The sequence below is a fragment of the Salmo trutta genome, unplaced genomic scaffold, assembly GCF_901001165.1.
Source record: "Salmo trutta unplaced genomic scaffold, fSalTru1.1, whole genome shotgun sequence".
Classification (NCBI taxonomy): domain Eukaryota; kingdom Metazoa; phylum Chordata; class Actinopteri; order Salmoniformes; family Salmonidae; genus Salmo; species Salmo trutta.
Genome location: NW_021822455.1, coordinates 1 through 23,640, shown reverse-complemented (window position 1 = coordinate 23,640; position 23,640 = coordinate 1). Strand labels below are relative to the sequence as shown.

Below are 23,640 nucleotides of genomic sequence, written 5' to 3'. Positions count from 1 at the left end.
ACCAATTATATGCATATCCTAGCTTCTGGGCCTGAGTAACAGGCAGTTTACTTTGGGCACGCTTTTCATCCGGACGTGAAAATACTGCCCCCTACCCAAGAGAGGTTAAAGGGCTCTATAAATGTGCTCTTCAGACATAGCAGCAAAACAAATAATGTGTTGAGACAGGAAGAAAAAGCAATGTGATATAAACGAAGGACTCAAAAAGAAAAATGAAAAAGAAGAGACCGAAATGAACGGGAGCTTAGCAGGCGTAGGTAACAGATGGCAAAGTTTGGTGTCGTTGACATTGAAGGGTAGTGTGGCCGAGTGGTCTAAGGCGCTGGATTTAGGCTCCAGTCTCTCTGGAGGCGTGGGTTCGAATCCCACTGCTGCCATCATTCTTATTTTTTGTGCACATCTTCAGTGTGGTCAATGAAAACTTTGGTAGCATTTCGATATTCAAACAAGGGAAATAACACCGCTGGCATCTTTAGCACTAAATTGCCTTAACTACCTCGTCCTGTGCTATAGCGGTGACCCTCCTACCAGTTGGCCGAGATACACCTTTCTGAGCTTGTTAAAGGGCACTACAAATGTGATCTTCAGACAAAGCAGCAAAAACAAATGGTGTGTTGACACAGGAAGAAAAAGCAACGTGATATAAATGAAGAATACAAAAGGAAGAAGGAGAAAAATGTTGTGTGACGTCAAACCCACGAGTGCAGAACACAATGAATTAGCAGTACATTGCCTTAACTAACTCGTCGTCTGCTGTAGCGGTGGCCACGCATACCAGGTGGCTGAGATCTGCCTCTCTGAGCTTGTTAAAACTTCTTATGGGCATGTGGGACTGTAGCGTCCCACCTGGCCAACATCCGGTGAAATTGCAGAGCGCGAATTTCAAATGACAGAAATATAAATATTTAACATTCATGAAAATACAAGTATTATACATCAAAATAAAGCTTAACTTCTTGTTAATCCAGCCGCTGTGTCAGATTTCAAAAAGGCTTTACGGCGAAAGCACACCATGCGATTAATTGAGGACAGCGCCCCGCATACAAAAACATGAAAAAAGAATTCAACCAGGCAGGTGCGACACGAAAGTCAGAAATAGCGATATAATAAATGCCTTACCTTTGAAGATCTTCTTCTGTTGGCACTCCAAAAGGTCCCAGTTACATCACAAAGGGTCCTTTTGTTCGATAAAGTCCTTCTTTATAGCCATAAAAACTCAGTTTAGCTGGCGCGCTTCATTCAATAATCCACCGGTTTCCCTGCTTCAAAATGCATACAAAATGAATCCCAAACGTTACCAATAAACTTATCCAAACAAGTCCAACAAAGTTTATAATCAAACCTCAGGTACCCTTATACGCAAAGAAATGATCAAATTTAATACGGAGAAAATTATGTTCATTACCGGAGAGAAATAACAAAGAACGCGCTTTCACCCACGCGCATGGAAACACTTCAGCCAAAATGGGAGCCACTTAGAAAAACTACAACTTCTAGCTCATTTTTCCAAAAACCAGCCTGAAACTCTTTCTGTTGACATCTAGTTGAAGCACTAGGAACTGCAATCTGGGAGGACTTCGCCTCATAATAAACATGAAAGCCATTGGAAACAGTGGAAGGCTGAAAATTATTATTTTTTGGGATGGTTTGTCCTTGGGGTTTTGCCTGCCATATCAGTTGTGTTATACACACAGACATCATGTTATCAGTTTTAGAAACTTTAGAGTGTTTCCTATCCAAATCTACCAATTATATGCATATCCTAGCTTCTGGGCCTGAGTAACAGGCAGTTTACTTTGGGCAGGCTTTTCATCCGGACGTGAAAATACTGCCCCCTACCCAAGAGAGGTTAACCTCTCTGGGCTATGTGGGACGATTTCGTCCCACCTACGTAACAGCCACTTCAATCCAGTGGCGCGATTTTTGAATCGTTAGAAATGCTATAACTTCAATTTCTCAAACATATGACTATTTCACAGCTATTTAAAGACAAGAATCTCGTTAATCTAACCCCACTGTCCGATTTCAAAAAGGCTTTACAACAAAAGCAAAACATTAGATTATGTCAGCAGAGTACCCAGCCAGAAATAATCACACAGCCATTTTTCAAGCTAGCATATCATGTCACATAAACCCAAACCATATCTAAATGCAGCACTAACCTTTGATGATCTTCATCAGATGACACACCTAGGACATTGTGTTATACAATACATGCATGTCTGTTCAATCAAGTTCATATTTATATCAAAAAACAGCTTTTTGCATTAGCATGTGACGTTCAGAAAACGCATACCCCCCGCAAACTTCCGTTGAATTTACTAACAGTTTGCTAAATTACTCACGATAAACGTTCACAAAAAGCATAACAATTATTTTAAGAATTATAGATACATTACTCCTCTATGCACTCGATATGTCCGATTTTAAAATAGCTTTTCGGATGAAGCACATTTTGCAATAATCTAAGTACATAGCCCGGCATTACAGGGCTAGCTATTTAGATACCCACCCAGGTCAGCATCCACCAAAATCACATTTCCTATAAGAAAAATGTTCTTACCTTGCTTGTTCTTCATCAGAATACACTGCCAGGTCTTCTACTTCAATAACAAATGTTGGTTTGGTCCCAAATAATCCATCGTTATGTTCCAACAGCGACGTTTTGTTCGTGAGTTCTAGAATGCTTCTTCGCGGTGTCGCGCATGGCGCATTGGCGTGTCAAAAATGTCTAAATATTCCATTACCGTACTTCGAAGTATGTCAACCGCTGTTTAAAACCAATTTTTATGCCATTTATGTCATAGAGAAGTGTTAATATTCCGACCGGGAGTATGCATTGAGCCTAAACAGCCGAATAAAATTTCTCCTCAGAAGCGACTCATGCACGCGCATCATTGAAAGGTCCTCCGAGCATCCACTTACAAAAGGCGATAATATATTTCAACCTGAGGTTCCCTCGTAAACCTTCAGTTATTTCGCGGGCTCTGAGAGCCTATTGGAGCCCTGGGAATTGTCACGTTACAGCTAAGATCCTTACTTTTCAATAAAAAGAGGTAAGACGCACGACTCCTTGTCAGACAGGGTACTTCCTGCTTGAAGCCTTGTCAGGTTTTTGCCTGCCATAGGAGTTCTGTTATACTCACAGACACCATTCAAACAGTTTTAGAAAATTCAGAGTGTTTTCTATCCAAACCTGAACAATAATATGCATATTCTAGCTTCTGAGTTGGTGTAGGAGGCAGTTAAAAATGGGAACATATTTTTTCCAAAAATTCTCAATACTGCCCCCTATACCAAAGAGGTTAAAGGGCTCTATAAATGTGCTCTTCAGACATAGCAGCAAAACAAATAATGTGTTGAGACAGGAAGAAAAAGCAATGTGATATAAACGAAGGACTCAAAAGGAAAAATGAAAAAGAAGAGACCGAAATGAACGGGAGCTTAGCAGGCTTAGGTAACAGATGGCAAAGTGTGGGGTTGTTGGCATTGAAGGGTAGCGTGGCCGAGTGGTCTAAGGCGCTGGATTAAGGCTCCAGTCTCTCTGGAGGCGTGGGTTCGAATCCCACTGCTGCCATCATTCTTGTTTTTTGTGCACATCTTCAGTGTGGTCAATGAAAACTTTGGTAGCATTTCGATATTCAAACAAGGGAAATAACACCGCTGGCATCTTTAGCACTAAATTGCCTTAACTACCTCGTCCTGTGCTATAGCGGTGACCCTCCTACCAGTTGGCCGAGATACACCTTTCTGAGCTTGTTAAAGGGCACTACAAATGTGATCTTCAGACAAAGCAGCAAAAACAAATGGTGTGTTGACACAGGAAGAAAAAGCAACGTGATATAAATGAAGAATACAAAAGGAAGAAGGAGAAAAATGTTGTGTGACGTCAAACCCACGAGTGCAGAACACAATGAATTAGCAGTACATTGCCTTAACTAACTCGTCGTCTGCTGTAGCGGTGGCCACGCATACCAGTTGGCTGAGATCTGCCTCTCTGAGCTTGTTAAAACTTCTTATGGGCATGTGGGACTGTAGCGTCCCACCTGGCCAACATCCGGTGAAATTGCAGAGCGCGAATTTCAAATGACAGAAATATAAATATTTAACATTCATGAAAATACAAGTATTATACATCAAAATAAAGCTTAACTTCTTGTTAATCCAGCCGCTGCGTCAGATTTCAAAAAGGCTTTACGGAGAAAGCACACCATGCGATTAATTGAGGACAGCGCCCCGCATACAAAAACATGAAAAAAGAATTCAACCAGGCAGGTGCGACACGAAAGTCAGAAATAGCGATATAATAAATGCCTTACCTTTGAAGATCTTCTTCTGTTGGCACTCCAAAAGGTCCCAGTTACATCACAAAGGGTCCTTTTGTTCGATAAAGTCCTTCTTTATAGCCATAAAAACTCAGTTTAGCTGGCGCGCTTCATTCAATAATCCACCGGTTTCCCTGCTTCAAAATGCATACAAAATGAATCCCAAACGTTACCAATAAACTTATCCAAACAAGTCCAACAACGTTTATAATCAAACCTCAGGTACCCTTATACGCAAAGAAATGATCAAATTTAATACGGAGAAAATTATGTTCATTACCGGAGAGAAATAACAAAGAACGCGCTTTCACCCACGCGTATGGAAACACTTCAGCCAAAATGGGAGCCACTTAGAAAACTACAACTTCTAGCTCATTTTTCCAAAAACCAGCCTGAAACTCTTTCTGTTGACATCTAGTTGAAGCCCTAGGAACTGCAATCTGGGAGGACTTCGCCTCATAATAAACATGAAAGCCATTGGAAACAGTGGAAGGCTGAAAATTCTTATTTTTTGGGATGGTTTGTCCTTGGGGTTTTGCCTGCCATATCAGTTGTGTTATACACACAGACATCATGTTATCAGTTTTAGAAACTTTAGAGTGTTTCCTATCCAAATCTACCAATTATATGCATATCCTAGCTTCTGGGCCTGAGTAACAGGCAGTTTACTTTGGGCACGCTTTTCATCCGGACGTGAAAATACTGCCCCCTACCCAAGAGAGGTTAACCTCTCTGGGCTATGTGGGACGATTTCGTCCCACCTACGTAACAGCCACTTCAATCCAGTGGCGCGATTTTTGAATCGTTAGAAATGCTATAACTTCAATTTCTCAAACATATGACTATTTCACAGCTATTTAAAGACAAGAATCTCGTTAATCTAACCCCACTGTCCGATTTCAAAAAGGCTTTACAACAAAAGCAAAACATTAGATTATGTCAGCAGAGTACCCAGCCAGAAATAATCACACAGCCATTTTTCAAGCTAGCATATCATGTCACATAAACCCAAACCATATCTAAATGCAGCACTAACCTTTGATGATCTTCATCAGATGACACACCTAGGACATTGTGTTATACAATACATGCATGTCTGTTCAATCAAGTTCATATTTATATCAAAAAACAGCTTTTTGCATTAGCATGTGACGTTCAGAAAACGCATACCCCCCGCAAACTTCCGTTGAATTTACTAACAGTTTGCTAAATTACTCACGATAAACGTTCACAAAAAGCATAACAATTATTTTAAGAATTATAGATACATTACTCCTCTATGCACTCGATATGTCCGATTTTAAAATAGCTTTTCGGATGAAGCACATTTTGCAATAATCTAAGTACATAGCCCGGCATTACAGGGCTAGCTATTTAGATACCCACCCAGGTCAGCATCCACCAAAATCACATTTCCTATAAGAAAAATGTTCTTACCTTGCTTGTTCTTCATCAGAATACACTGCCAGGTCTTCTACTTCAATAACAAATGTTGGTTTGGTCCCAAATAATCCATCGTTATGTTCCAACAGCGACGTTTTGTTCGTGAGTTCTAGAATGCTTCTTCGCGGTGTCGCGCATGGCGCATTGGCGTGTCAAAAATGTCTAAATATTCCATTACCGTACTTCGAAGTATGTCAACCGCTGTTTAAAACCAATTTTTATGCCATTTATGTCATAGAGAAGTGTTAATATTCCGACCGGGTGTATGCATTGAGCCTAAACAGCCGAATAAAATTTCTCCTCAGAAGCGACTCATGCACGCGCATCATTGAAAGGTCCTCCGAGCATCCACTTACAAAAGGCGATAATATATTTCAACCTGAGGTTCCCTCGTAAACCTTCAGTTATTTCGCGGGCTCTGAGAGCCTATTGGAGCCCTGGGAATTGTCACGTTACAGCTAAGATCCTTACTTTTCAATAAAAAGAGGTAAGACGCACGACTCCTTGTCAGACAGGGTACTTCCTGCTTGAAGCCTTGTCAGGTTTTTGCCTGCCATAGGAGTTCTGTTATACTCACAGACACCATTCAAACAGTTTTAGAAAATTCAGAGTGTTTTCTATCCAAACCTGAACAATAATATGCATATTCTAGCTTCTGAGTTGGTGTAGGAGGCAGTTAAAAATGGGAACATATTTTTTCCAAAAATTCTCAATACTGCCCCCTATACCAAAGAGGTTAAAGGGCTCTATAAATGTGCTCTTCAGACATAGCAGCAAAACAAATAATGTGTTGAGACAGGAAGAAAAAGCAATGTGATATAAACGAAGGACTCAAAAGGAAAAATGAAAAAGAAGAGACCGAAATGAACGGGAGCTTAGCAGGCTTAGGTAACAGATGGCAAAGTGTGGGGTTGTTGGCATTGAAGGGTAGCGTGGCCGAGTGGTCTAAGGCGCTGGATTAAGGCTCCAGTCTCTCTGGAGGCGTGGGTTCGAATCCCACTGCTGCCATCATTCTTGTTTTTTGTGCACATCTTCAGTGTGGTCAATGAAAACTTTGGTAGCATTTCGATATTCAAACAAGGGAAATAACACCGCTGGCATCTTTAGCACTAAATTGCCTTAACTACCTCGTCCTGTGCTATAGCGGTGACCCTCCTACCAGTTGGCCGAGATACACCTTTCTGAGCTTGTTAAAGGGCACTACAAATGTGATCTTCAGACAAAGCAGCAAAAACAAATGGTGTGTTGACACAGGAAGAAAAAGCAACGTGATATAAATGAAGAATACAAAAGGAAGAAGGAGAAAAATGTTGTGTGACGTCAAACCCACGAGTGCAGAACACAATGAATTAGCAGTACATTGCCTTAACTAACTCGTCGTCTGCTGTAGCGGTGGCCACGCATACCAGTTGGCTGAGATCTGCCTCTCTGAGCTTGTTAAAACTTCTTATGGGCATGTGGGACTGTAGCGTCCCACCTGGCCAACATCCGGTGAAATTGCAGAGCGCGAATTTCAAATGACAGAAATATAAATATTTAACATTCATGAAAATACAAGTATTATACATCAAAATAAAGCTTAACTTCTTGTTAATCCAGCCGCTGCGTCAGATTTCAAAAAGGCTTTACGGAGAAAGCACACCATGCGATTAATTGAGGACAGCGCCCCGCATACAAAAACATGAAAAAAGAATTCAACCAGGCAGGTGCGACACGAAAGTCAGAAATAGCGATATAATAAATGCCTTACCTTTGAAGATCTTCTTCTGTTGGCACTCCAAAAGGTCCCAGTTACATCACAAAGGGTCCTTTTGTTCGATAAAGTCCTTCTTTATAGCCATAAAAACTCAGTTTAGCTGGCGCGCTTCATTCAATAATCCACCGGTTTCCCTGCTTCAAAATGCATACAAAATGAATCCCAAACGTTACCAATAAACTTATCCAAACAAGTCCAACAACGTTTATAATCAAACCTCAGGTACCCTTATACGCAAAGAAATGATCAAATTTAATACGGAGAAAATTATGTTCATTACCGGAGAGAAATAACAAAGAACGCGCTTTCACCCACGCGTATGGAAACACTTCAGCCAAAATGGGAGCCACTTAGAAAACTACAACTTCTAGCTCATTTTTCCAAAAACCAGCCTGAAACTCTTTCTGTTGACATCTAGTTGAAGCCCTAGGAACTGCAATCTGGGAGGACTTCGCCTCATAATAAACATGAAAGCCATTGGAAACAGTGGAAGGCTGAAAATTCTTATTTTTTGGGATGGTTTGTCCTTGGGGTTTTGCCTGCCATATCAGTTGTGTTATACACACAGACATCATGTTATCAGTTTTAGAAACTTTAGAGTGTTTCCTATCCAAATCTACCAATTATATGCATATCCTAGCTTCTGGGCCTGAGTAACAGGCAGTTTACTTTGGGCACGCTTTTCATCCGGACGTGAAAATACTGCCCCCTACCCAAGAGAGGTTAAAGGGCTCTATAAATGTGCTCTTCAGACATAGCAGCAAAACAAATAATGTGTTGAGACAGGAAGAAAAAGCAATGTGATATAAACGAAGGACTCAAAAGGAAAAATGAAAAAGAAGAGACCGAAATGAACGGGAGCTTAGCAGGCGTAGGTAACAGATGGCAAAGTTTGGTGTCGTTGACATTGAAGGGTAGTGTGGCCGAGTGGTCTAAGGCGTTGGATTTAGGCTCCAGTCTCTCTGGAGGCGTGGGTTCGAATCCCACTGCTGCCATCATTCTTGTTTTTTGTGCACATCTTCAGTGTGGTCAATGAAAACTTTGGTAGCATTTCGATATTCAAACAAGGGAAATAACACCGCTGGCATCTTTAGCACTAAATTGCCTTAACTACCTCGTCCTGTGCTATAGCGGTGACCCTCCTACCAGTTGGCCGAGATACACCTTTCTGAGCTTGTTAAAGGGCACTACAAATGTGATCTTCAGACAAAGCAGCAAAAACAAATGGTGTGTTGACACAGGAAGAAAAAGCAACGTGATATAAATGAAGAATACAAAAGGAAGAAGGAGAAAAATGTTGTGTGACGTCAAACCCACGAGTGCAGAACACAATGAATTAGCAGTACATTGCCTTAACTAACTCGTCGTCTGCTGTAGCGGTGGCCACGCATACCAGTTGGCTGAGATCTGCCTCTCTGAGCTTGTTAAAACTTCTTATGGGCATGTGGGACTGTAGCGTCCCACCTGGCCAACATCCGGTGAAATTGCAGAGCGCGAATTTCAAATGACAGAAATATAAATATTTAACATTCATGAAAATACAAGTATTATACATCAAAATAAAGCTTAACTTCTTGTTAATCCAGCCGCTGTGTCAGATTTCAAAAAGGCTTTACGGAGAAAGCACACCATGCGATTAATTGAGGACAGCGCCCCGCATACAAAAACATGAAAAAAGAATTCAACCAGGCAGGTGCGACACGAAAGTCAGAAATAGCGATATAATAAATGCCTTACCTTTGAAGATCTTCTTCTGTTGGCACTCCAAAAGGTCCCAGTTACATCACAAAGGGTCCTTTTGTTCGATAAAGTCCTTCTTTATAGCCATAAAAACTCAGTTTAGCTGGCGCGCTTCATTCAATAATCCACCGGTTTCCCTGCTTCAAAATGCATACAAAATGAATCCCAAACGTTACCAATAAACTTATCCAAACAAGTCCAACAACGTTTATAATCAAACCTCAGGTACCCTTATACGCAAAGAAATGATCAAATTTAATACGGAGAAAATTATGTTCATTACCGGAGAGAAATAACAAAGAACGCGCTTTCACCCACGCGTATGGAAACACTTCAGCCAAAATGGGAGCCACTTAGAAAACTACAACTTCTAGCTCATTTTTCCAAAAACCAGCCTGAAACTCTTTCTGTTGACATCTAGTTGAAGCCCTAGGAACTGCAATCTGGGAGGACTTCGCCTCATAATAAACATGAAAGCCATTGGAAACAGTGGAAGGCTGAAAATTATTATTTTTTGGGATGGTTTGTCCTTGGGGTTTTGCCTGCCATATCAGTTGTGTTATACACACAGACATCATGTTATCAGTTTTAGAAACTTTAGAGTGTTTCCTATCCAAATCTACCAATTATATGCATATCCTAGCTTCTGGGCCTGAGTAACAGGCAGTTTACTTTGGGCACGCTTTTCATCCGGACGTGAAAATACTGCCCCCTACCCAAGAGAGGTTAAAGGGCTCTATAAATGTGCTCTTCAGACATAGCAGCAAAACAAATAATGTGTTGAGACAGGAAGAAAAAGCAATGTGATATAAACGAAGGACTCAAAAGGAAAAATGAAAAAGAAGAGACCGAAATGAACGGGAGCTTAGCAGGCGTAGGTAACAGATGGCAAAGTTTGGTGTCGTTGACATTGAAGGGTAGCGTGGCCGAGTGGTCTAAGGCGGTGGATTTAGGCTCCAGTCTCTCTGGAGGCGTGGGTTCGAATCCCACTGCTGCCATCATTCTTGTTTTTTGTGCACATCTTCAGTGTGGTCAATGAAAACTTTGGTAGCATTTCGATATTCAAACAAGGGAAATAACACCGCTGGCATCTTTAGCACTAAATTGCCTTAACTACCTCGTCCTGTGCTATAGCGGTGACCCTCCTACCAGTTGGCCGAGATACACCTTTCTGAGCTTGTTAAAGGGCACTACAAATGTGATCTTCAGACAAAGCAGCAAAAACAAATGGTGTGTTGACACAGGAAGAAAAAGCAACGTGATATAAATGAAGAATACAAAAGGAAGAAGGAGAAAAATGTTGTGTGACGTCAAACCCACGAGTGCAGAACACAATGAATTAGCAGTACATTGCCTTAACTAACTCGTCGTCTGCTGTAGCGGTGGCCACGCATACCAGTTGGCTGAGATCTGCCTCTCTGAGCTTGTTAAAACTTCTTATGGGCATGTGGGACTGTAGCGTCCCACCTGGCCAACATCCGGTGAAATTGCAGAGCGCGAATTTCAAATGACAGAAATATAAATATTTAACATTCATGAAAATACAAGTATTATACATCAAAATAAAGCTTAACTTCTTGTTAATCCAGCCGCTGTGTCAGATTTCAAAAAGGCTTTACGGCGAAAGCACACCATGCGATTAATTGAGGACAGCGCCCCGCATACAAAAACATGAAAAAAGAATTCAACCAGGCAGGTGCGACACGAAAGTCAGAAATAGCGATATAATAAATGCCTTACCTTTGAAGATCTTCTTCTGTTGGCACTCCAAAAGGTCCCAGTTACATCACAAAGGGTCCTTTTGTTCGATAAAGTCCTTCTTTATAGCCATAAAAACTCAGTTTAGCTGGCGCGCTTCATTCAATAATCCACCGGTTTCCCTGCTTCAAAATGCATACAAAATGAATCCCAAACGTTACCAATAAACTTATCCAAACAAGTCCAACAACGTTTATAATCAAACCTCAGGTACCCTTATACGCAAAGAAATGATCAAATTTAATACGGAGAAAATTATGTTCATTACCGGAGAGAAATAACAAAGAACGCGCTTTCACCCACGCGTATGGAAACACTTCAGCCAAAATGGGAGCCACTTAGAAAACTACAACTTCTAGCTCATTTTTCCAAAAACCAGCCTGAAACTCTTTCTGTTGACATCTAGTTGAAGCCCTAGGAACTGCAATCTGGGAGGACTTCGCCTCATAATAAACATGAAAGCCATTGGAAACAGTGGAAGGCTGAAAATTATTATTTTTTGGGATGGTTTGTCCTTGGGGTTTTGCCTGCCATATCAGTTGTGTTATACACACAGACATCATGTTATCAGTTTTAGAAACTTTAGAGTGTTTCCTATCCAAATCTACCAATTATATGCATATCCTAGCTTCTGGGCCTGAGTAACAGGCAGTTTACTTTGGGCAGGCTTTTCATCCGGACGTGAAAATACTGCCCCCTACCCAAGAGAGGTTAAAGGGCTCTATAAATGTGCTCTTCAGACATAGCAGCAAAACAAATAATGTGTTGAGACAGGAAGAAAAAGCAATGTGATATAAACGAAGGACTCAAAAGGAAAAATGAAAAAGAAGAGACCGAAATGAACGGGAGCTTAGCAGGAGTAGGTAACAGATGGCAAAGTGTGGGGTCGTTGACATTGAAGGGTAGCGTGGCCGAGTGGTCTAAGGCGCTGGATTTAGGCTCCAGTCTCTCTGGAGGCGTGGGTTCGAATCCCACTGCTGCCATCATTCTTGTTTTTTGTGCACATCTTCAGTGTGGTCAATGAAAACTTTGGTAGCATTTCGATATTCAAACAAGGGAAATAACACCGCTGGCATCTTTAGCACTAAATTGCCTTAACTACCTCGTCCTGTGCTATAGCGGTGACCCTCCTACCAGTTGGCCGAGATACACCTTTCTGAGCTTGTTAAAGGGCACTACAAATGTGATCTTCAGACAAAGCAGCAAAAACAAATGGTGTGTTGACACAGGAAGAAAAAGCAACGTGATATAAATGAAGAATACAAAAGGAAGAAGGAGAAAAATTTTGTGTGACGTCAAACCCACGAGTGCAGAACACAATGAATTAGCAGTACATTGCCTTAACTAACTCGTCGTCTGCTGTAGCGGTGGCCACGCATACCAGGTCAAAATCAAATCAAATCAAATTTATTTATATAGCCCTTCGTACATCAGCTGAAATCTCAAAGTGCTGTACAGAAACCCAGCCTAAAACCCCAAACAGCAAGCAATGCATGTGAAAGAAGCACGGTGGCTGGGAAAAACTCCCTAGGAAAAACTCCTGAGAAAGGCCAAAAACCTAGGAAGAAACCTAGAGAGGAACCAGGCTATGAGGGGTGGCCAGTCCTCTTCTGGCTGTGCCGGGTGGATATTATAACAGAACATAGTCAAGATGTTAAAATGTTCGTAAATGACCAGCATGGTCAAATAATAATAATCATAGTAATTGTCGAGGGTGCAACAAGCACATCCGGTGAACAGGTCAGGGTTCCGTAGCCGCAGGCAGAACAGTTGAAACTGGAGCAGCAGCATGGCCAGGTGGACTGGGGACAGCAAGGAGTCATCATGCCAGGTAGTCCTAGGGCTCAGGTCCTCCGAGAGAAAGAAAGAAAGAAAGAAAGAAAGAAAGAAAGAGAGAATTAGAGAGAGCATATTTACATTCACACAGGACACCGGATAAGACAAGAGAATACTCCAGATGTAACAGACTGACCCTAGCCCCCCGACACATAAACTACTGCAGCATAAATACTGGAGGCTGAGACAGGAGGGATCAGAAGACACTGTGGCCCCATCCGACGATACCCCCGGACAGGGCCAAAAGGTGGCTGAGATCTGCCTCTCTGAGCTTGTTAAAACTTCTTATGGGCATGTGGGACTGTAGCGTCCCACCTGGCCAACATCCGGTGAAATTGCAGAGCGCGAATTTCAAATGACAGAAATATAAATATTTAACATTCATGAAAATACAAGTATTATACATCAAAATAAAGCTTAACTTCTTGTTAATCCAGCCGCTGTGTCAGATTTCAAAAAGGCTTTACGGCGAAAGCACACCATGCGATTAATTGAGGACAGCGCCCCGCATACAAAAACATGAAAAAAGAATTCAACCAGGCAGGTGCGACACGAAAGTCAGAAATAGCGATATAATAAATGCCTTACCTTTGAAGATCTTCTTCTGCTGGCACTCCAAAAGGTCCCAGTTACATCACAAAGGGTCCTTTTGTTCGATAAAGTCCTTCTTTATAGCCATAAAAACTCAGTTTAGCTGGCGCGCTTCATTCAATAATCCACCGGTTTCCCTGCTTCAAAATGCATACAAAATGAATCCCAAACGTTACCAATAAACTTATCCAAACAAGTCCAACAACGTTTATAATCAAACCTCAGGTACCCTTATACGCAAAGAAATGATCAAATTTAATACGGAGAAAAGTATGTTCATTACCGGAGAGAAATAACAAAGAACGCGCTTTCACCCACGCGCATGGAAACACTTCAGCCAAAATGGGAGCCACTTAGAAAAACGACAACTTCTAGCTCATTTTTCCAAAAACCAGCCTGAAACTCTTTCTGTTGACATCTAGTTGAAGCCCTAGGAACTGCAATCTGGGAGGACTTCGCCTCATAATAAACATGAAAGCCATTGCAAACAGTGGAAGGCTGAAAATTATTATTTTTTGGGATGGTTTGTCCTTGGGGTTTTGCCTGTCTTATCAGTTGTGTTATACACACAGACATCATGTTATCAGTTTTAGAAACTTTAGAGTGTTTCCTATCCAAATCTACCAATTATATGCATATCCTAGCTTCTGGGCCTGAGTAACAGGCAGTTTACTTTGGGCACGCTTTTCATCCGGACGTGAAAATACTGCCCCCTACCCAAGAGAGGTTAAAGGGCTCTATAAATGTGCTCTTCAGACATAGCAGCAAAACAAATAATGTGTTGAGACAGGAAGAAAAAGCAATGTGATATAAACGAAGGACTCAAAAGGAAAAATGAAAAAGAAGAGACCGAAATGAACGGGAGCTTAGCAGGCTTAGGTAACAGATGGCAAAGTGTGGGGTCTTTGACATTGAAGGGTAGCGTGGCCGAGTGGTCTAAGGCGCTGGATTTAGGCTCCAGTCTCTCTGGAGGCGTGGGTTCAAATCCCACTGCTGCCATCATTCTTGTTTTTTGTGCACATCTTCAGTGTGGTCAATGAAAACTTTGGTAGCATTTCGATATTCAAACAAGGGAAATAACACCGCTGGCATCTTTAGCACTAAATTGCCTTAACTACCTCGTCCTGTGCTATAGCGGTGGCCCTCCTACCAGTTGGCCGAGATACACCTTTCTGAGCTTGTTAAAGGGCACTACAAATGTGATCTTCAGACAAAGCAGCAAAAACAAATGGTGTGTTGACACAGGAAGAAAAAGCAACGTGATATAAATGAAGAATACAAAAGGAAGAAGGAGAAAAATGTTGTGTGACGTCAAACCCACGAGTGCAGAACACAATGAATTAGCAGTACATTGCCTTAACTAACTCGTCCTCTGCTGTAGCGGTGGCCACGCATACCAGTTGGCTGAGATCTGCCTCTCTGAGCTTGTTAAAACTTCTTATGGGCATGTGGGACTGTAGCGTCCCACCTGGCCAACATCCGGTGAAATTGCAGAGCGCGAATTTCAAATGACAGAAATATAAATATTTAACATTCATGAAAATACAAGTATTATACATCAAAATAAAGCTTAACTTCTTGTTAATCCAGCCGCTGTGTCAGATTTCAAAAAGGCTTTACGGCGAAAGCACACCATGCGATTAATTGAGGACAGCGCCCCGCATACAAAAACATGAAAAAAGAATTCAACCAGGCAGGTGCGACACGAAAGTCAGAAATAGCGATATAATAAATGCCTTACCTTTGAAGATCTTCTTCTGTTGGCACTCCAAAAGGTCCCAGTTACATCACAAAGGGTCCTTTTGTTCGATAAAGTCCTTCTTTATAGCCATAAAAACTCAGTTTAGCTGGCGCGCTTCATTCAATAATCCACCGGTTTCCCTGCTTCAAAATGCATACAAAATGAATCCCAAACGTTACCAATAAACTTATCCAAACAAGTCCAACAACGTTTATAATCAAACCTCAGGTACCCTTATACGCAAAGAAATGATCAAATTTAATACGGAGAAAATTATGTTCATTACCGGAGAGAAATAACAAAGAACGCGCTTTCACCCACGCGCATGGAAACACTTCAGCCAAAATGGGAGCCACTTAGAAAAACTACAACTTCTAGCTCATTTTTCCAAAAACCAGCCTGAAACTCTTTCTGTTGACATCTAGTTGAAGCCCTAGGAACTGCAATCTGGGAGGACTTCGCCTCATAATAAACATGAAAGCCATTGGAAACAGTGGAAGGCTGAAAATTCTTATTTTTTGGGATGGTTTGTCCTTGGGGTTTTGCCTGCCATATCAGTTGTGTTATACACACAGACATCATGTTATCAGTTTTAGAAACTTTAGAGTGTTTCCTATCCAAATCTACCAATTATATGCATATCCTAGCTTCTGGGCCTGAGTAACAGGCAGTTTACTTTGGGCACGCTTTTCATCCGGACGTGAAAATACTGCCCCCTACCCAAGAGAGGTTAAAGGGCTCTATAAATGTGCTCTTCAGACATAGCAGCAAAACAAATAATGTGTTGAGACAGGAAGAAAAAGCAATGTGATATAAACGAAGGACTCAAAAGGAAAAATGAAAAAGAAGAGACCGAAATGAACGGGAGCTTAGCAGGCTTAGGTAACAGATGGCAAAGTGTGGGGTCATTGACATTGAAGGGTAGCGTGGCCGAGTGGTCTAAGGCGCTGGATTTAGGCTCCAGTCTCTCTGGAGGCGTGGGTTTGTATCCCACTGCTACCATCATTCTTGTTTTTTGTGCACATCTTCAGTGTGGTCAATGAAAACTTTGGTAGCATTTCGATATTCAAACAAGGGAAATAACACCGCTGGCATCTTTAGCACTAAATTGCCTTAACTACCTCGTCCTGTGCTATAGCGGTGGACCCTCCTACCAGTTGGCCGAGATACACCTTTCTGAGCTTGTTAAAGGGCACTACAAATGTGATCTTCAGACAAAGCAGCAAAAACAAATGGTGTGTTGACACAGGAAGAAAAAGCAACGTGATATAAATGAAGAATACAAAAGGAAGAAGGAGAAAAATGTTGTGTGACGTCAAACCCACGAGTGCAGAACACAATGAATTAGCAGTACATTGCCTTAACTAACTCGTCGTCTGCTGTAGCGGTGGCCACGCATACCAGGTGGCTGAGATCTGCCTCTCTGAGCTTGTTAAAACTTCTTATGGGCATGTGGGACTGTAGCGTCCCACCTGGCCAACATCCGGTGAAATTGCAGAGCGCGAATTTCAAATGACAGAAATATAAATATTTAACATTCATGAAAATACAAGTATTATACATCAAAATAAAGCTTAACTTCTTGTTAATCCAGCCGCTGTGTCAGATTTCAAAAAGGCTTTACGGCGAAAGCACACCATGCGATTAATTGAGGACAGCGCCCCGCATACAAAAACATGAAAAAAGAATTCAACCAGGCAGGTGCGACACGAAAGTCAGAAATAGCGATATAATAAATGCCTTACCTTTGAAGATCTTCTTCTGTTGGCACTCCAAAAGGTCCCAGTTACATCACAAAGGGTCCTTTTGTTCGATAAAGTCCTTCTTTATAGCCATAAAAACTCAGTTTAGCTGGCGCGCTTCATTCAATAATCCACCGGTTTCCCTGCTTCAAAATGCATACAAAATGAATCCCAAACGTTACCAATAAACTTATCCAAACAAGTCCAACAACGTTTATAATCAAACCTCAGGTACCCTTATACGCAAAGAAATGATCAAATTTAATACGGAGAAAAGTATGTTCATTACCGGAGAGAAATAACAAAGAACGCGCTTTCACCCACGCGCATGGAAACACTTCAGCCAAAATGGGAGCCACTTAGAAAAACTACAACTTCTAGCTCATTTTTCCAAAAACCAGCCTGAAACTCTTTCTGTTGACATCTAGTTGAAGCCCTAGGAACTGCAATCTGGGAGGACTTCGCCTCATAATAAACATGAAAGCCATTGGAAACAGTGGAAGGCTGAAAATTATTATTTTTTGGGATGGTTTGTCCTTGGGGTTTTGCCTGCCATATCAGTTGTGTTATACACACAGACATCATGTTATCAGTTTTAGAAACTTTAGAGTGTTTCCTATCCAAATCTACCAATTATATGCATATCCTAGCTTCTGGGCCTGAGTAACAGGCAGTTTACTTTGGGCAGGCTTTTCATCCGGACGTGAAAATACTGCCCCCTACCCAAGAGAGGTTAAAGGGCTCTATAAATGTGCTCTTCAGACATAGCAGCAAAACAAATAATGTGTTGAGACAGGAAGAAAAAGCAATGTGATATAAACGAAGGACTCAAAAGGAAAAATGAAAAAGAAGAGACCGAAATGAACGGGAGCTTAGCAGGCGTAGGTAACAGATGGCAAAGTGTGGGGTCGTTGACATTGAAGGGTAGCGTGGCCGAGTGGTCTAAGGCGCTGGATTTAGGCTCCAGTCTCTCTGGAGGCGTGGGTTCGAATCCCACTGCTGCCATCATTCTTGTTTTTTGTGCACATCTTCAGTGTGGTCAATGAAAACTTTGGTAGCATTTCGATATTCAAACAAGGGAAATAACACCGCTGGCATCTTTAGCACTAAATTGCCTTAACTACCTCGTCCTGTGCTATAGCGGTGACCCTCCTACCAGTTGGCCGAGATACACCTTTCTGAGCTTGTTAAAGGGCACTACAAATGTGATCTTCAGACAAAGCAGCAAAAACAAATGGTGTGTTGACACAGGAAGAAAAAGCAACGTGATATAAATGAAGAATACAAAAGGAAGAAGGAGAAAAATGTTGTGTGACGTCAAACCCACGAGTGCAGAACACAATGAATTAGCAGTACATTGCCTTAACTAACTCGTCGTCTGCTGTAGCGGTGGCCACGCATACCAGGTGGCTGAGATCTGCCTCTCTGAGCTTGTTAAAACTTCTTATGGGCATGTGGGACTGTAGCGTCCCACCTGGCCAACATCCGGTGAAATTGCAGAGCGCGAATTTCAAATGACAGAAATATAAATATTTAACATTCATGAAAATACAAGTATTATACATCAAAATAAAGCTTAACTTCTTGTTAATCCAGCCGCTGTGTCAGATTTCAAAAAGGCTTTACGGCGAAAGCACACCATGCGATTAATTGAGGACAGCGCCCCGCATACAAAAACATGAAAAAAGAATTCAACCAGGCAGGTGCGACACGAAAGTCAGAAATAGCGATATAATAAATGCCTTACCTTTGAAGATCTTCTTCTGTTGGCACTCCAAAAGGTCCCAGTTACATCACAAAGGGTCCTTTTGTTCGATAAAGTCCTTCTTTATAGCCATAAAAACTCAGTTTAGCTGGCGCGCTTCATTCAATAATCCACCGGTTTCCCTGCTTCAAAATGCATACAAAATGAATCCCAAACGTTACCAATAAACTTATCCAAACAAGTCCAACAACGTTTATAATCAAACCTCAGGTACCCTTATACGCAAAGAAATGATCAAATTTAATACGGAGAAAAGTATGTTCATTACCGGAGAGAAATAACAAAGAACACGCTTTCACCCACGCGCATGGAAACACTTCAGCCAAAATGGGAGCCACTTAGAAAAACTACAACTTCTAGCTCATTTTTCCAAAAACCAGCCTGAAACTCTTTCTGTTGACATCTAGTTGAAGCCCTAGGAACTGCAATCTGGGAGGACTTCGCCTCATAATAAACATGAAAGCCTTTGGAAACAGTGGAAGGCTGAAAATTATTATTTTTTTGGATGGTTTGTCCTTGGGGTTTTGCCTGCCATATCAGTTGTGTTATACACACAGACATCATGTTATCAGTTTTAGAAACTTTAGAGTGTTTCCTATCCAAATCTACCAATTATATGCATATCCTAGCTTCTGGGCCTGAGTAACAGGCAGTTTACTTTGGGCACGCTTTTCATCCGGACGTGAAAATACTGCCCCCTACCCAAGAGAGGTTAAAGGGCTCTATAAATGTGCTCTTCAGACATAGCAGCAAAACAAATAATGTGTTGAGACAGGAAGAAAAAGCAATGTGATATAAACGAAGGACTCAAAAGGAAAAATGAAAAAGAAGAGACTGAAATGAACGGGAGCTTAGCAGGCTTAGGTAACAGATGGCAAAGTGTGGGGTTGTTGACATTGAAGGGTAGCGTGGCCGAGTGGTCTAAGGCGCTGGATTTAGGCTCCAGTCTCTCTGGAGGCGTGGGTTCGAATCCCACTGCTGCCATCATTCTTGTTTTTTGTGCACATCTTCAGTGTGGTCAATGAAAACTTTGGTAGCATTTCGATATTCAAACAAGGGAAATAACACCGCTGGCATCTTTAGCACTAAATTGCCTTAACTACCTCGTCCTGTGCTATAGCGGTGGCCCTCCTACCAGTTGGCCGAGATACACCTTTCTGAGCTTGTTAAAGGGCACTACAAATGTGATCTTCAGACAAAGCAGCAAAAACAAATGGTGTGTTGACACAGGAAGAAAAAGCAACGTGATATAAATGAAGAATACAAAAGGAAGAAGGAGAAAAATGTTGTGTGACGTCAAACCCACGAGTGCAGAACACAATGAATTAGCAGTACATTGCCTTAACTAACTCGTCGTCTGCTGTAGCGGTGGCCACGCATACCAGGTGGCTGAGATCTGCCTCTCTGAGCTTGTTAAAACTTCTTATGGGCATGTGGGACTGTAGCGTCCCACCTGGCCAACATCCGGTGAAATTGCAGAGCGCGAATTTCAAATGACAGAAATATAAATATTTAACATTCATGAAAATACAAGTATTATACATCAAAATAAAGCTTAACTTCTTGTTAATCCAGCCGCTGTGTCAGATTTCAAAAAGGCTTTACGGCGAAAGCACACCATGCGATTAATTGAGGACAGCGCCCCGCATACAAAAACATGAAAAAAGAATTCAACCAGGCAGGTGCGACACGAAAGTCAGAAATAGCGATATAATAAATGCCTTACCTTTGAAGATCTTCTTCTGTTGGCACTCCAAAAGGTCCCAGTTACATCACAAAGGGTCCTTTTGTTCGATAAAGTCCTTCTTTATAGCCATAAAAACTCAGTTTAGCTGGCGCGCTTCATTCAATAATCCACCGGTTTCCCTGCTTCAAAATGCATACAAAATGAATCCCAAACGTTACCAATAAACTTATCCAAACAAGTCCAACAACGTTTATAATCAAACCTCAGGTACCCTTATATGCAAAGAAATGATCAAATTTAAGACGGAGAAAAGTATGTTCATTACCGGAGAGAAATAACAAAGAACACGCTTTCACCCACGCGCATGGAAACACTTCAGCCAAAATGGGAGCCACTTAGAAAAACTACAACTTCTAGCTCATTTTTCCAAAAACCAGCCTGAAACTCTTTCTGTTGACATCTAGTTGAAGCCCTAGGAACTGCAATCTGGGAGGACTTCGCCTCATAATAAACATGAAAGCCATTGCAAACAGTGGAAGGCTGAAAATTATTATTTTTTGGGATGGTTTGTCCTTGGGGTTTTGCCTGCCATATCAGTTGTGTTATACACACAGACATCATGTTATCAGTTTTAGAAACTTTAGAGTGTTTCCTATCCAAATCTACCAATTATATGCATATCCTAGCTTCTGGGCCTGAGTAACAGGCAGTTTACTTTGGGCACGCTTTTCATCCGGACGTGAAAATACTGCCCCCTACCCAAGAGAGGTTAAAGGGCTCTATAAATGTGCTCTTCAGACATAGCAGCAAAACAAATAATGTGTTGAGACAGGAAGAAAAAGCAATGTGATATAAACGAAGGACTCAAAAGGAAAAATGAAAAAGAAGAGACCGAAATGAACGGGAGCTTAGCAGGCTTAGGTAACAGATGGCAAAGTGTGGGGTTGTTGACATTGAAGGGTAGCGTGGCCGAGTGGTCTAAGGCGCTGGATTTAGGCTCCAGTCTCTCTGGAGGCGTGGGTTCGAATCCCACTGCTGCCATCATTCTTGTTTTTTGTGCACATCTTCAGTGTGGTCAATGAAAACTTTGGTAGCATTTCGATATTCAAACAAGGGAAATAACACCGCTGGCATCTTTAGCACTAAATAACCTTAACTACCTCGTCCTGTGCTATAGCGGTGACCCTCCTACCAGTTGGCCGAGATACACCTTTCTGAGCTTGTTAAAGGGCACTACAAATGTGATCTTCAGACAAAGCAGCAAAAACAAATGGTGTGTTGACACAGGAAGAAAAAGCAACGTGATATAAATGAAGAATACAAAAGGAAGAAGGAGAAAAATGTTGTGTGACGTCAAACCCACGAGTGCAGAACACAATGAATTAGCAGTACATTGCCTTAACTAACTCGTCGTCTGCTGTAGCGGTGGCCACGCATACCAGGTGGCTGAGATCTGCCTCTCTGAGCTTGTTAAAACTTCTTATGGGCATGTGGGACTGTAGCGTCCCACCTGGCCAACATCCGGTGAAATTGCAGAGCGCGAATTTCAAATGACAGAAAGATAAATATTTAACATTCATGAAAATACAAGTATTATACATCAAAATAAAGCTTAACTTCTTGTTAATCCAGCCGCTGTGTCAGATTTCAAAAAGGCTTTACGGCGAAAGCACACCATGCGATTAATTGAGGACAGCGCCCCGCATACAAAAACATGAAAAAATAATTCAACCAGGCAGGTGCGACACGAAAGTCAGAAATAGCGATATAATAAATGCCTTACCTTTGAAGATCTTCTTCTGTTGGCACTCCAAAAGGTCCCAGTTACATCACAAAGGGTCCTTTTGTTCGATAAAGTCCTTCTTTATAGCCATAAAAACTCAGTTTAGCTGGCGCGCTTCATTCAATAATCCACCGGTTTCCCTGCTTCAAAATGCATACAAAATGAATCCCAAACGTTACCAATAAACTTATCCAAACAAGTCCAACAACGTTTATAATCAAACCTCAGGTACCCTTATACGCAAAGAAATGATCAAATTTAAGACGGAGAAAAGTATGTTCATTACCGGAGAGAAATAACAAAGAACGCGCTTTCACCCACGCGCATGGAAACACTTCAGCCAAAATGGGAGCCACTTAGAAAAACGACAACTTCTAGCTCATTTTTCCAAAAACCAGCCTGAAACTCTTTCTGTTGACATCTAGTTGAAGCCCTAGGAACTGCAATCTGGGAGGACTTCGCCTCATAATAAACATGAAAGCCATTGGAAACAGTGGAAGGCTGAAAATTATTATTTTTTGGGATGGTTTGTCCTTGGGGTTTTGCCTGCCATATCAGTTGTGTTATACACACAGACATCATGTTATCAGTTTTAGAAACTTTAGAGTGTTTCCTATCCAAATCTACCAATTATATGCATATCCTAGCTTCTGGGCCTGAGTAACAGGCAGTTTACTTTGGGCACGCTTTTCATCCGGACGTGAAAATACTGCCCCCTACCCAAGAGGTGTTAAAGGGCTCTATAAATGTGCTCTTCAGACATAGCAGCAAAACAAATAATGTGTTGAGACAGGAAGAAAAAGCAATGTGATATAAACGAAGGACTCAAAAGGAAAATGAAAAAGAAGAGACCGAAATGAACGGGAGCTTAGCAGGCTTAGGTAACAGATGGCAAAGTGTGGGGTTGTTGACATTGAAGGGTAGCGTGGCCGAGTGGTCTAAGGCGCTGGATTTAGGCTCCAGTCTCTCTGGAGGCGTGGGTTCGAATCCCACTGCTGCCATCATTCTTGTTTTTTGTGCACATCTTCAGTGTGGTCAATGAAAACTTTGGTAGCATTTCGATATTCAAACAAGGGAAATAACACCGCTGGCATCTTTAGCACTAAATTGCCTTAACTACCTCGTCCTGTGCTATAGCGGTGACCCTCCTACCAGTTGGCCGAGATACAGCTTTCTGAGCTTGTTAAGGGCACTACAAATGTGATCTTCAGACAAAGCAGCAAAAACAAATGGTGTGTTGACACAGGGAAGAAAAAGCAACGTGATATAAATGAAGAATACAAAAGGAAGAAGGAGAAAAGAAAAATGTTGTGTGACGTCAAACCCACGAGTGCAGAACACAATGAATTAGCAGTACATTGCCTTAACTAACTCGTCGTCTGCGTAGCGGTGGCCACGCATACCAGGTGGCTGAGATCTGCCTCTCTGAGCTTGTTAAAAACTTCTTATGGCATGTGGGACTGTAGCGTTCCC

General features: G+C 41.7%; 12 non-coding genes across 12 annotated transcripts; all 12 read left to right on the top strand.

The window, feature by feature from the left end:
- The first annotated feature begins 295 nt into the window (after positions 1–295).
- On the top strand, positions 296–377 carry trnal-uag (transfer RNA leucine (anticodon UAG)). Its single transcript has one exon. It is a non-coding gene; the product is annotated as a tRNA-Leu (tRNA).
- Positions 378–3,495: 3,118 nt separating this feature from the next.
- Positions 3,496–3,577, top strand: trnal-aag (transfer RNA leucine (anticodon AAG)). Its single transcript has one exon. It is a non-coding gene; the product is annotated as a tRNA-Leu (tRNA).
- Positions 3,578–6,694: 3,117 nt separating this feature from the next.
- On the top strand, positions 6,695–6,776 carry trnal-aag (transfer RNA leucine (anticodon AAG)). The gene has a single exon. It is a non-coding gene; the product is annotated as a tRNA-Leu (tRNA).
- Positions 6,777–8,437: 1,661 nt separating this feature from the next.
- Positions 8,438–8,519, top strand: trnal-uag (transfer RNA leucine (anticodon UAG)). The gene has a single exon. It is a non-coding gene; the product is annotated as a tRNA-Leu (tRNA).
- Positions 8,520–10,180: 1,661 nt separating this feature from the next.
- Positions 10,181–10,262, top strand: trnal-uag (transfer RNA leucine (anticodon UAG)). Its single transcript has one exon. It is a non-coding gene; the product is annotated as a tRNA-Leu (tRNA).
- A 1,661-nt stretch (positions 10,263–11,923) lies between these two features.
- On the top strand, positions 11,924–12,005 carry trnal-uag (transfer RNA leucine (anticodon UAG)). The gene has a single exon. It is a non-coding gene; the product is annotated as a tRNA-Leu (tRNA).
- Positions 12,006–14,366: 2,361 nt separating this feature from the next.
- Positions 14,367–14,448, top strand: trnal-uag (transfer RNA leucine (anticodon UAG)). Its single transcript has one exon. It is a non-coding gene; the product is annotated as a tRNA-Leu (tRNA).
- Positions 14,449–16,110: 1,662 nt separating this feature from the next.
- Positions 16,111–16,192, top strand: trnal-uag (transfer RNA leucine (anticodon UAG)). Its single transcript has one exon. It is a non-coding gene; the product is annotated as a tRNA-Leu (tRNA).
- A 1,663-nt stretch (positions 16,193–17,855) lies between these two features.
- Positions 17,856–17,937, top strand: trnal-uag (transfer RNA leucine (anticodon UAG)). Its single transcript has one exon. It is a non-coding gene; the product is annotated as a tRNA-Leu (tRNA).
- A 1,662-nt stretch (positions 17,938–19,599) lies between these two features.
- Positions 19,600–19,681, top strand: trnal-uag (transfer RNA leucine (anticodon UAG)). Its single transcript has one exon. It is a non-coding gene; the product is annotated as a tRNA-Leu (tRNA).
- A 1,662-nt stretch (positions 19,682–21,343) lies between these two features.
- trnal-uag (transfer RNA leucine (anticodon UAG)) lies at positions 21,344–21,425 on the top strand. The gene has a single exon. It is a non-coding gene; the product is annotated as a tRNA-Leu (tRNA).
- A 1,661-nt stretch (positions 21,426–23,086) lies between these two features.
- On the top strand, positions 23,087–23,168 carry trnal-uag (transfer RNA leucine (anticodon UAG)). Its single transcript has one exon. It is a non-coding gene; the product is annotated as a tRNA-Leu (tRNA).
- Positions 23,169–23,640: the final 472 nt, after the last annotated feature.